Below are 10,147 nucleotides of genomic sequence, written 5' to 3'. Positions count from 1 at the left end.
AAGGGGTTGACAGGCGCAAAGAGTGTGGCTGGTGTGGGTCGCGTAGGTGAAGCTGGAAGTGGAAGCAAAGGCAGGTGCTGAAGACCGGAAGCTGAAGCCGACAGTGGATAGTGTGAGCGGGTGCCGAGTGAAGCAGAGAGAAAGACAGAGGTGTTGCTGCTTGGCTAGTGGGGCCGGTAGCATTGCAGAGGAAGTGAGGAAGTGGCTGGCAGAGGATCAGCACAGAGAGAGAGAGAGAGAGAGAGAGAGAGAGAGAGAGAGAGAGAGAGAGAGAGAGAGAGAGAGAGAGATGTTTGGGTAGCTGCTGCTGGCGACACACACAGAAGTGATGGGCAGAGAGAGTTGAGGGTTAGCTGGTGGGGCGCCCTCTGAAGAGAGAGAGTGGCCGGCTTCTTTCTGGTGTGGTTGGCACAGCACGCAGGTGAGAGGTTCGCGGTGATTGAGGATGTGGTGTATCCTCGGCAGTGACAGGTCAGAGTGTTGATGTGTTTGTGGTTGCGAGGGCTTGGTCGTCAGACGCAAGGTTGTAATTCCTGAGGTGGTGTGGCCGTGGTGGAATTCCCTTGGCAGTAAATCCAGGCCTGAGTGTTTGTATGGTTGTGTGAGTAAGGCTTCTGTGTCGGGAGAAGCTTGTATGCAGTGTTGATTGGGAATATATTGCTGGGTGTTTACTTTGGTCTATAGTGCCCCTGTTTTGTGCTGTCTTTCTGGCGTGGGTGGTGTGGTGAACAGTGAAAAGTGTTCCAGCCGGTGGCTGGTGGTGCCTCCGTTGTGTTAGTATTTTCCAAGTTTGGGAGGTGAAGGGCTATAGAGGCGTGGTTCTTTTTTCTTTTTCACCTCACATCCTTCTGGTGCCCCCACTGAGGATAGCTCTGGTGTTGTTCTTTGCCTAGAAGGGCGTATGTTCCACTGAGGAAAGCTCAGGGATTGTTACAGGTTGTCATGATGTGGTCTTATCCGGAGTTTCATGGCAGGAAGGGTGAAGATGTGATTGACTTCTTGGAGCAAATGGAGTTGGCATGCATTAGCAATCATGTGACAGATGAAGAGCAGGTTTTGAGGTTAGTAAAGATTTTCTTGAAGGGAGATGCCCGAAGCTGGCTTAAGGATTTTGAAGTACAGGATGCGGCATGTGAGCTACATGGTGTTTTGACCTTAGATAGGTTAAAAGAAGGCCTTTTGGAGCGTTTTCAACAACAAGCGGAGGATTCTAGTGTGCTTTGGCAGGAGTTGAGCATCTTGAAGCAGGTCCATGGGCAATCACTGGATGATTTTGTGCAGGTATTTACATGTTTGTGGGGTAAGTGGTGTATGACATTGAAGCAGGAAGTTCCTCCTATGTTTTTGAAGAAGAGCTTGTTTATTGATGGTTTGTTACCTCATTTGAGGGTCAGCATTGAGTTGAAGAGTCCCAAGTCATTTGATGATGCTGTTAGGGTTGCTAGGGAAAAGGAAGGCAAGATTTTGAAGCAGATGGAAATGGGTATTTATCCGTATGAAGGTGTTGTGTCTGCAAGGGATATGCATGTAAATTTGGTTGGGGTGGATAAGAGTCCTATGCAAAGTTTGATTAGACAGGAACCTCAAAGGCCTGTACAGGTACAAAGGGGGATGTTCTATATGCCTTCTGATTTCTTTCCAAAGTCTTTAAAGCATGTGAAGGTGGATGAAAAGCAGGTGAAGGAGCAAAGTGAAGATGAGGAGTTGCCAGTGGATTCTTCTTTGGATTTGGACATGGCTGTACATGACAGTGATTTGGAAGGCTCTATTGGAGATCATTTGCATTTGGATCTGGATGATATGCATGCACATGGAAGTAAAGGGGATGATGCCTTGGGATTGGTTGATGATAAGAAGGAAGAGGAGCTGGATACAGAGTGCTTTGAGGATGATTCTTTGCCAGATTCTGCAAGGGAGGAGGATGGGGTAGAGACTTGTGATGAAGTGAAGATGGTTTGTGATGTAGATCTGGAGAGTGTGGAGGAAGATCCTATTATTATGGATTTTCTTGGACAGCTTGATGATGATATGGTACCTGCGATGAATGATGAGGATGTTTTTCCATTTGATGCATTATGTGCTGGGGAGTCTTTGGACGATGATACCAGGGGGGTTGGCAACACTCAAGAAGGTATGCATGTAGATTTGGCTGATGAAGAGCATTGTGATGAGAGTATTGTGCTTGAGGATGATATATGGGAAGTTGTTAGCCTTGATGAACAGGAGCCAGGGATGGAGATGGATGCAAACATGGTTGAGAGTGTAGCTAAGGCTTCTTTGCGTATTGCTGAAATGCTAAAGGCAAAGTGCATGGATGACAAGGGTTCTGAACCAGTTGAGCTGTATGGTTGTGAAGAGATGCCTGAAGTACAAGAGCTGGAAGTGCTTGTAGACACTGCTGATGGAAAGGATCTGGATTTTTGTGTGCAGAAAGGTCAAAATGCTGGAACCTGGTCTTCACTGGTATTGATGAATTGGATGCTAGATGCTGCAATGCCACAGGTTTTGAAGACGAGGAGGTTTGTTGTCAGTGAAGTGGATGGAAATGATTTTGTAGCCTATATGGTTGATGTTTGGTATGCAGTGATGCAGCCATGGTGTTTCAAAGATGTTGGGAAATGGGATGGTCAGTTACAGATGTTTCCTTTTGATCCTGGTGGATAGCTATTGGACTTTATCTTTTTGCTGCTGAGCATGAATGCTCTAGCAGATGGGGGGGTTGGCAAAGTATGTCAGGCGTTTTTCTGAAAGGTGTTTTGGGCTTGTGTACATATGGATGCATGGCATGCAGGGTTAGTTGCGTACGTCGTACGACTGAAATCGTACGTACTTGCTGTACGGTACGGTACCGTACGGATTCGTACGATACCGTACGATTTTTATTTATTTATTTATTTATTTTTTGGTCGTCGTCGTCGTCGTCGTCGTTGTTGTTGTTGTTGCTGTTGCGTGGAGCAATTTCAGTCTTCTAGAGAGCCATTCATCGCCATTTGCAGCCTATAGGGAGCTGTTTGTCAGCGTGTGCACTTGCCATTGCCATATTAGGCAAGCGATCATATTGCCTGATGAGGAGGACGAGGCAATCTTCATGGAGCTCTATAGTGAGCTTGTGGCAGCAGATACTCGCAGCACCAGGAGTCAGCATGGACGGGGGCCCGAGCAGTTGGAGTTCATAGGCCTCCGCCTTCGGCATCGGCAAAGGGTGGCCTTCGCGCACATGTGAGGCGGGGATCCTTGAGCTCCAACCCCCGCCTTCATGATGATATTCCATTGCCCCCTCATGATGATACCCCACTGCCTAGAGAGCCCTTGTTTGATGATGATGGTAACCTACTTAGCGAGAATGATCCCCAGAGTGTCTCGTCCACCTTCGAAGAGTCCTCTTCAGAGAACTCTCTTGATGGACACTCTAGTAGTGATCATGTTGATGATCATGCAGATGTTGGTGATGATGTAGACTTTTGATATGTTATAGCTCTCTAGGCATTGGGCATCTATCTCCTTCTAGCCCATCGATGATGTATTGTAGTATGTAGTATCATGTATGTACGCATGTTGGCGGTCGCCCATGCCATGAGTTTTTGGCCTATCCTTTTGTAGCAATTTTGTACTCTAATGGCATGATGACATTATGTTCATGGTTCTACTATTTTGTAACTTCTTGTCTACAATTTTTAAGTTTAGGAAGTATTTTTAAAAAAAAAAACGTACTAATATCGTACCGTACCTCAAAAAATTTTAAGGTACCAATTAGCACCGTATTTTATCGTACCGTACCGTACCGTACCTTTCGTACTAACTAACCATGATGGCATGTGTGAAGACTTGGCCTTTGAGGGCGTTGCCAGGTGTACAGGGTGGATGATTTTGTTTTGGGCTTGTGCAGGTTTGTCCGGAACATGGTTTGCTGGAGAGGGTATCAGCTGTTCGGTCGCTTCTTTGTGTGCGCGTCCCAAGAATAAATGGGCACTCGAAGCTGTATTCGAAGGTATGGAAGCATGGGCAATTAAAGATAAAGGGGCCGGTGTTGCCTTGAGCTTTGGTGTGAAAAGGAAGTGATGATGGCCATCTTTAGGCAAAATTTAAAAAAAAATAATATTGAAGTGGCCAAAAAAGCATGACCATGTGGAGGCTAGAGCTGCTGCAAGCGCAACGGCCAGCACGTGAAAGGAAGACGCGAGAAGCTGGCGAGTGCGGGTGATGCGCAGCTGCAGACAAAAGAGTGGAGGCCGCCTTGTTTTGTTTTGGGGGCTTTGATCGATTTGCAGAGAAGAAGGCGAAGGGGAGCCGCCGGGCTGCAACCAGAGATTGGGAGCCTCCCTCGAGGGGTAGCGCAGGAGGGCCGCCGTGTGGGAGCGCGTGGCAGAGCTGAGGGCTGTGGCGAAGGGTGGCCGCCTTGGGTACGAGAAGCGGTGGCTGGTGATACTGCGGGGACAGAGCGGAGAGCAGGTAGCGCAGCAGCTGACTAGCGTAAGAGGGCGCCGGATGCCAGTGTGTGGTCGAGCAGCTGCTGGCGGCTCTTGAGGTGGTGGTCGTCTGCAGAGCGGAGAGCAGAGGCTGGGCGAATAGCAGATGGGCTGGTTGGCGCAGTGGTTGGCGCAGAGAAGCTGGCAAGGAGTTGACAGGCGTAAAGAGTGTGGCTGGTGTGGGCCGCGTAGGTGAAGCCGGAAGTGGAAGCAAAGGCAGGTGCTGAAGACCGGAAGCTGAAGCCAACAGTGGACAGTGTGAGCGGGTGCCGAGTGAAGCAGAGAGAAAGACAGAGGTGTTGCTGCTTGGCTAGTGGGGCCGGTAGCATTGCAAAGGAAGTGAGGAAGTGGCTGGCAGAGGATCAGCACACACACACACACACACACACACACACAGAGAGAGAGAGAGAGAGAGAGAGAGAGAGAGAGAGAGATGTTTGGGTAGCTGCTGCTGGCGACACACACAGAAGTGATGGACAGAGAGAGTTGAGGGTTGGCTGGTGGGGCGCCCTCTGAAGAGAGAGAGTGGCCGGGTTCTTTCTAGTGTGGTTGGCACAGCACGCAGGTGAGAGGTTCGCGGTGATTGAGGATGTGGTGTCACAGGTCAGAGTGTTGATGTGTTTGTGGTTGCGAGGGCTTGGTCGTCAGACGCAAGGTTGTAATTCCTGAGGTGGTGTGGCCGTGGTGGAATTCCCTTGGCAGTAAATCCAGGCCTGAGTGTTTGTATGGTTGTGTGAGTAAGGCTTCTGTGTCGGGAGAAGCTTGTATGCAGTGTTGATTGGGAATATATTGCTGGGTGTTTACTTTGGTCTATAGTGCCCCTGTTTTGTGCTGTCTTTCTGGCGTGGGTGGTGTGGTGAACAGTGAAAAGTGTTCCAGCCGGTGGCTGGTGGTGCCTCCGTTGTGTTAGTATTTTCCAAGTTTGGGAGGTGAAGGGCTATAGAGGCGTGGTTCTTTTTTCTTTTTTTCACCTCACAGTGCCCATAGTATTAAATTGGTATAAAGGCTTTATAACCTTTAAAAAAGGTATTGCATGAAAGATTGGTATTTTATTCCCCACGTGGGTGGTGGCTGGATATTTTTTCTCTCCATTGCCTGCAGTCCCTCTCTCTCCATCCCCTGGTACTCTCCTGCAATCTGACTCGCATGCTACGCACCTGAATGGTACTTGCTGCCCGAGTACTGTACGGCTGCTATACCTGCCTTCCACCTGCACACGTGAGCTGTACTGTTGCTGAAACCTGTACCTGCCTGCTCTGAACCGGCCTATACTTGCTGCCCATGTGCTGAATCTGCAAATACAGTATCTAATGTACCTGCTGCAAGTACACAATCTGAATACTACCTGGCTGGTTGTACCTGCACACGTGTGAAGCATCTAATGTACCTGCTGTACCTGCTGTAAGTACAAAATCTGAATACTACCTGGCTGGTTGTACCTGCACACGTATGAAGTACTTGATGTACCTGTTGCAAGTACAATACCTGAATAGTACCTGGCTGGTTGTACTTGCACACGTGTGAAGTACCTGATGTGCCTAATTGTACTTGCTACAAATTGTACTTGTTGTACCGGAATTGTATTCATTGTACCAGATGCCCTCATGTTTTTTTCTTATGTGTGTAATTCTGAAATTTGTTAATTTAAATTCAGAGAATTCTTTAAGTTGTGTAGTGCAGGAGCAAAGCATGTATATGCTGACCATGCTCAGGAATGTTCTTCCTGGTGGTCAGTATATTTCCCTGTGTGATGTTGTTAATCGCACTCTCAGAGCTTCTGAGAGCCAGTGAAGGTTTGACTCACCAGGGAATTTGGGAGCAAAGCTCATTGGGGAGAACCAGGCCATGCTCCCTCCGCCGTGTACCCCTTGGCCTGCGTTAGTACGGGCGTGCCTATTGGTGCACGGTCCCGGAAGACCAGTGAAAGGCAGGTGTCCACCCAGTGAAGGTGGGAATGAGCCTGTGATTTAGGGCTACTCCGACCAACACCTCTTCATCGGCTTCAACCAGTTTTATTTAGTTGTTTTCACTCCCTTGTGGAGAAATCTGGCCTGTCAGGCCCGTGACACTTGTACAAATATAAATACTCCAAGAAATACAAAAAGTATTGAGGGGGGGGCCGGCTCCTTCCGGCCCCATAGCTGGTGTCATTTGTATTTTCAGTATTTCCAGTATTTGTGTTGCTAATGTCGTTTCCATTGTTTAATAACAGTTAAATTAAGTATTCTAAATATGTGTATATTGTCTTCCGATCTGTAGGCCTCCTGTAGGGAGCGGTCACATTGGTATCAGACATGGTTGTCACGGTACGAAAATACGATACCGTACTGGAATTTTTGGTACGATATGAAATTTTCGGATACCGTACGATAAAATACGGTTTTTATTTTTTACACTTACAACCTATGGAGCTTCAAGCTTGAATGTGAGGGAAGGTTGGGAGGGGAGGAGTCTACAGTGCTTGAGGAACCAGAACATGGATATGTGTCTCTCCTGGTTGGATCTCCCGATTGTCTCCAAAAAAGAACCTGGATGGGTAATGCAATACCAAAGGTCTCCCAGTGTAGCGTTTATGACTAAGGAACCGTCCTTGCACAAATACGAGGAGTGCATCTAGGGTGATAAGTTTAGGGACTCCTCTCTAGATCAAAATGGCCATGTCCAAATCTTCTCCCTCGTGCATAACTTGAGAATCTAATTGTCTAGCCTACCTATACCAGGGATCCCCAAGTGATGTAGCAAGATTCTCTCATCCTACCAATCAAGTGTACACTACCAGTCTACCTCGCCAGATTTTTTAGGTCTCTCAACAACCCCATATGGAATACTGAGTGGACACGAAAGTTGCGAAGTATTGCGAGCATTTGGGATCTTCGTAAAGCAAGGTTTCTATATTTTTTTTAACATTTGGAATTTTTTTTTCAAAGGAAAAAAAAAATTTGGGGAAAAAAAAAACAAACTCGTACCGTACGATATCGTACGAATTCATACGGTATCGTACCGTACGAACCTGTTCGTATGCGTACGAGAAACAACTATGGTATCAGAGCCCAATCGTCTCTCTTTCTCAAGAGGAGACACGAAGTTTTGATATCGGAAGCAAGCACGCACACTTAATTCAATGGACAGCCAGGGCAACCCATTGGAAGTGCCGAATTCGAGGGGCCAATCAAGTGCTTCACGGAATTCGGATCCATTGCATGGAAGGCATAAGCCTCTTGAGAGAGTCTATGACAGTGCATACATGGGACAGCCATCACGTTGTAAAGAACCCATGCACGAGCAAGAGCCCAATGCATTGAGGGCTGAGTTGGAGCACATGAAGAGGCTCTTGCAAGCAAAAGAGCAAGAGCTGAAATTCTTGCATGAAGACCCTCATGTACAAAGTGTCATAGAAGCCAAGAAAGCTGATGCTATGGTGGACATGACTTTTGAGTCTATGGCTCGAGAAGTGGGCAAGAAGCCAAGGGAGCTGGCACTCTCTTATCTTATCCGCAAGGGTGACCTTAAAGAGGGAGAGGATGGACAGCTTATGTTCAAGAATCCACCCCGTTTGCAGCATGGAGACCCAGCCTCTCAAAGGTTGAGATCATACTTGCATAAAGAAGAAGTTTCGGTCACCTCCCGCCATGCATCCACTCCTCAGGGCACAGGAGGAAACAAATTTATGCATGCTCAAGGCCATTTGGATTCCAAGAATGTACATCATGGGGACACTGGTCGGCATGCAAGCCGAAAGACTTTGCCCATTGAGTTGTCTCGCGCTGAGACATTGCATCATTTGGGGAGGTCACATGCATCGGGGCCACAGATTCATAATGCACATGCCACCATGCCTTTTCGAAACATCTTTGGTTGCCCATGAAGCCCATGCCCCGTTGGATAAGGGGAAGAGAAAAAGAGAAGATCATGTACCACATCCCAAGAAGCTCAAGGAGTTCAAGGGAGGGAACAAGTCCGTGAAATTTGATGCCTTTCATGGAGAGTATGACGCCTCTAAGGTGCTAGCTTTTGTGGCCCAATTTGATATTGCTTTTAGTGATGAGGACTTCACTGAATTTGCACTTGGAAGAGTTTAGAACAGATTTTATGCCCAATTCTTGCCTCCTAATGCGGAGCAAACTCTCACCCAAAAGTGGGATAGACTTGAGTAAAAAGATAATGAAAGTGTGCAGCAGCATGTCAATAAGTTTTGGAAAGTGTTGCTTGAGGTAACTCCCTTTATGCAACTCTCCGAGGATGAAAGAAAGAGGAAGTTTCGCTCCGGATTGCAACCAGCTTATCGTTCGGGCATTGAATTGCACCCGAAACACACTCTACAACAGCTTATAGCCTCTGCTCTTGCTACGGAGCAATTGGTGCTCAAAATTAAGCAAGATCAAGGGGGTTCTAAGGGCAAAGAGAAGGCTGTCCCAAACCTGCAGAAAGGTGGACAGGCACCTAAAAAGAGCTTTCGGGATGTCCAGAAGGCAGGTAAAGCTGAAAATGCCCCATCCAAGGATCATGGGCCAAAGAAGAACAAATTTGGCTTGACTCCCGAGCAAAGGGAGCAATATGCAAAGGAGGGGAAATGCTTTTCTTGTGGCAGCAAAGAGCATATGTTTAGACAATGGCCCAACCGCAAACCAAAGCATGAGAACAAGCAACCCAAGGCGAATGTGCATGTAGTTCCCGATGTGCAGGGAAACACAAAGCATGATGGAAAAGAGAGGATGGTATGCAAAGCATGGGATCAAATCAAGGATCAGTCCACTCTATTTATGTTTGATGATTGTGCAACAGATAACTTCATCTCTATTCAGATGGCAGCCGCCTTCGGTATTCAGGTTGAGGACATGGGGCCTCAAATTGAAGCAGAAGCTGCGTTTGTTGGTAAAGAGGTGCAGGTTACCCCACTTATTGGGAAGTTGCGCATACATATTCAGGGTTATCTTGATCATAAGCATTTCTTGGTTGCCCCACTTAATGGATGCAATGTATTGCTTGGCAAGCCATGGCATCATAGGCTTGAGCCCCGCAAAGAGTACAAGACAAACAGGATTTCCTTTATGCATAGAGGCCGCATGCATGTTATCGATGCTGGCAAGGAAGGGGATTCTATCCCAGTTGTATCTCACATCCAGATTAATAAAGCAATGAAAAAGAGTCTTTCTGCGTACATGGTACGTGACAGCATTGAACCAAGTCATGAAAATGTGGATGTTTTGACTCAGGATAGGCTGAATTTTCTTCATGCATATAAAGATTGTTTTACTGATGCATTGCCACGAGCATTACCTCCTCAAAGGCCCGAGGATCATCGCATAGATCTTGTGCCAGGTAGTTCTCCACCTAACAAACCTGCATATGAGTGATCTTGCCACCCATCCTTCGTACAAAGGATGAGATTTTTGCAACTGATGAGTATGTGCGTGACTTGGATGTAGCCTTTGCTCAGGTGCGGACAGCCATTGCAAGGTCACAAGATAAGCATAAAAGGGCTGCTGACAAGCATAGAAGAGACATGCAAGTCAAGGAAGGTGATTGGGTATTGCTGAAATTTGAGAAAGCTAGGCTTCGGAAGAGGCCAAGACAAGAGGGATCATATCCAAAGCTTTCTACTCGATATTATGGACCCTTCCAAGTGATTGACAAGATCATTGAAGTGTCCTTCAGGCTTGCTTTACCCAGCCATTGGAAGA

Source organism: Cibotium barometz, chromosome 44 (genome assembly GCF_041138505.1).
Source record: "Cibotium barometz isolate CiBa-2024 chromosome 44, ASM4113850v1, whole genome shotgun sequence".
NCBI lineage: Eukaryota > Viridiplantae > Streptophyta > Polypodiopsida > Cyatheales > Cibotiaceae > Cibotium > Cibotium barometz.
The sequence above is the reverse complement of the archived record's forward strand: the minus strand, read 5'-3'. Positions refer to the sequence as shown.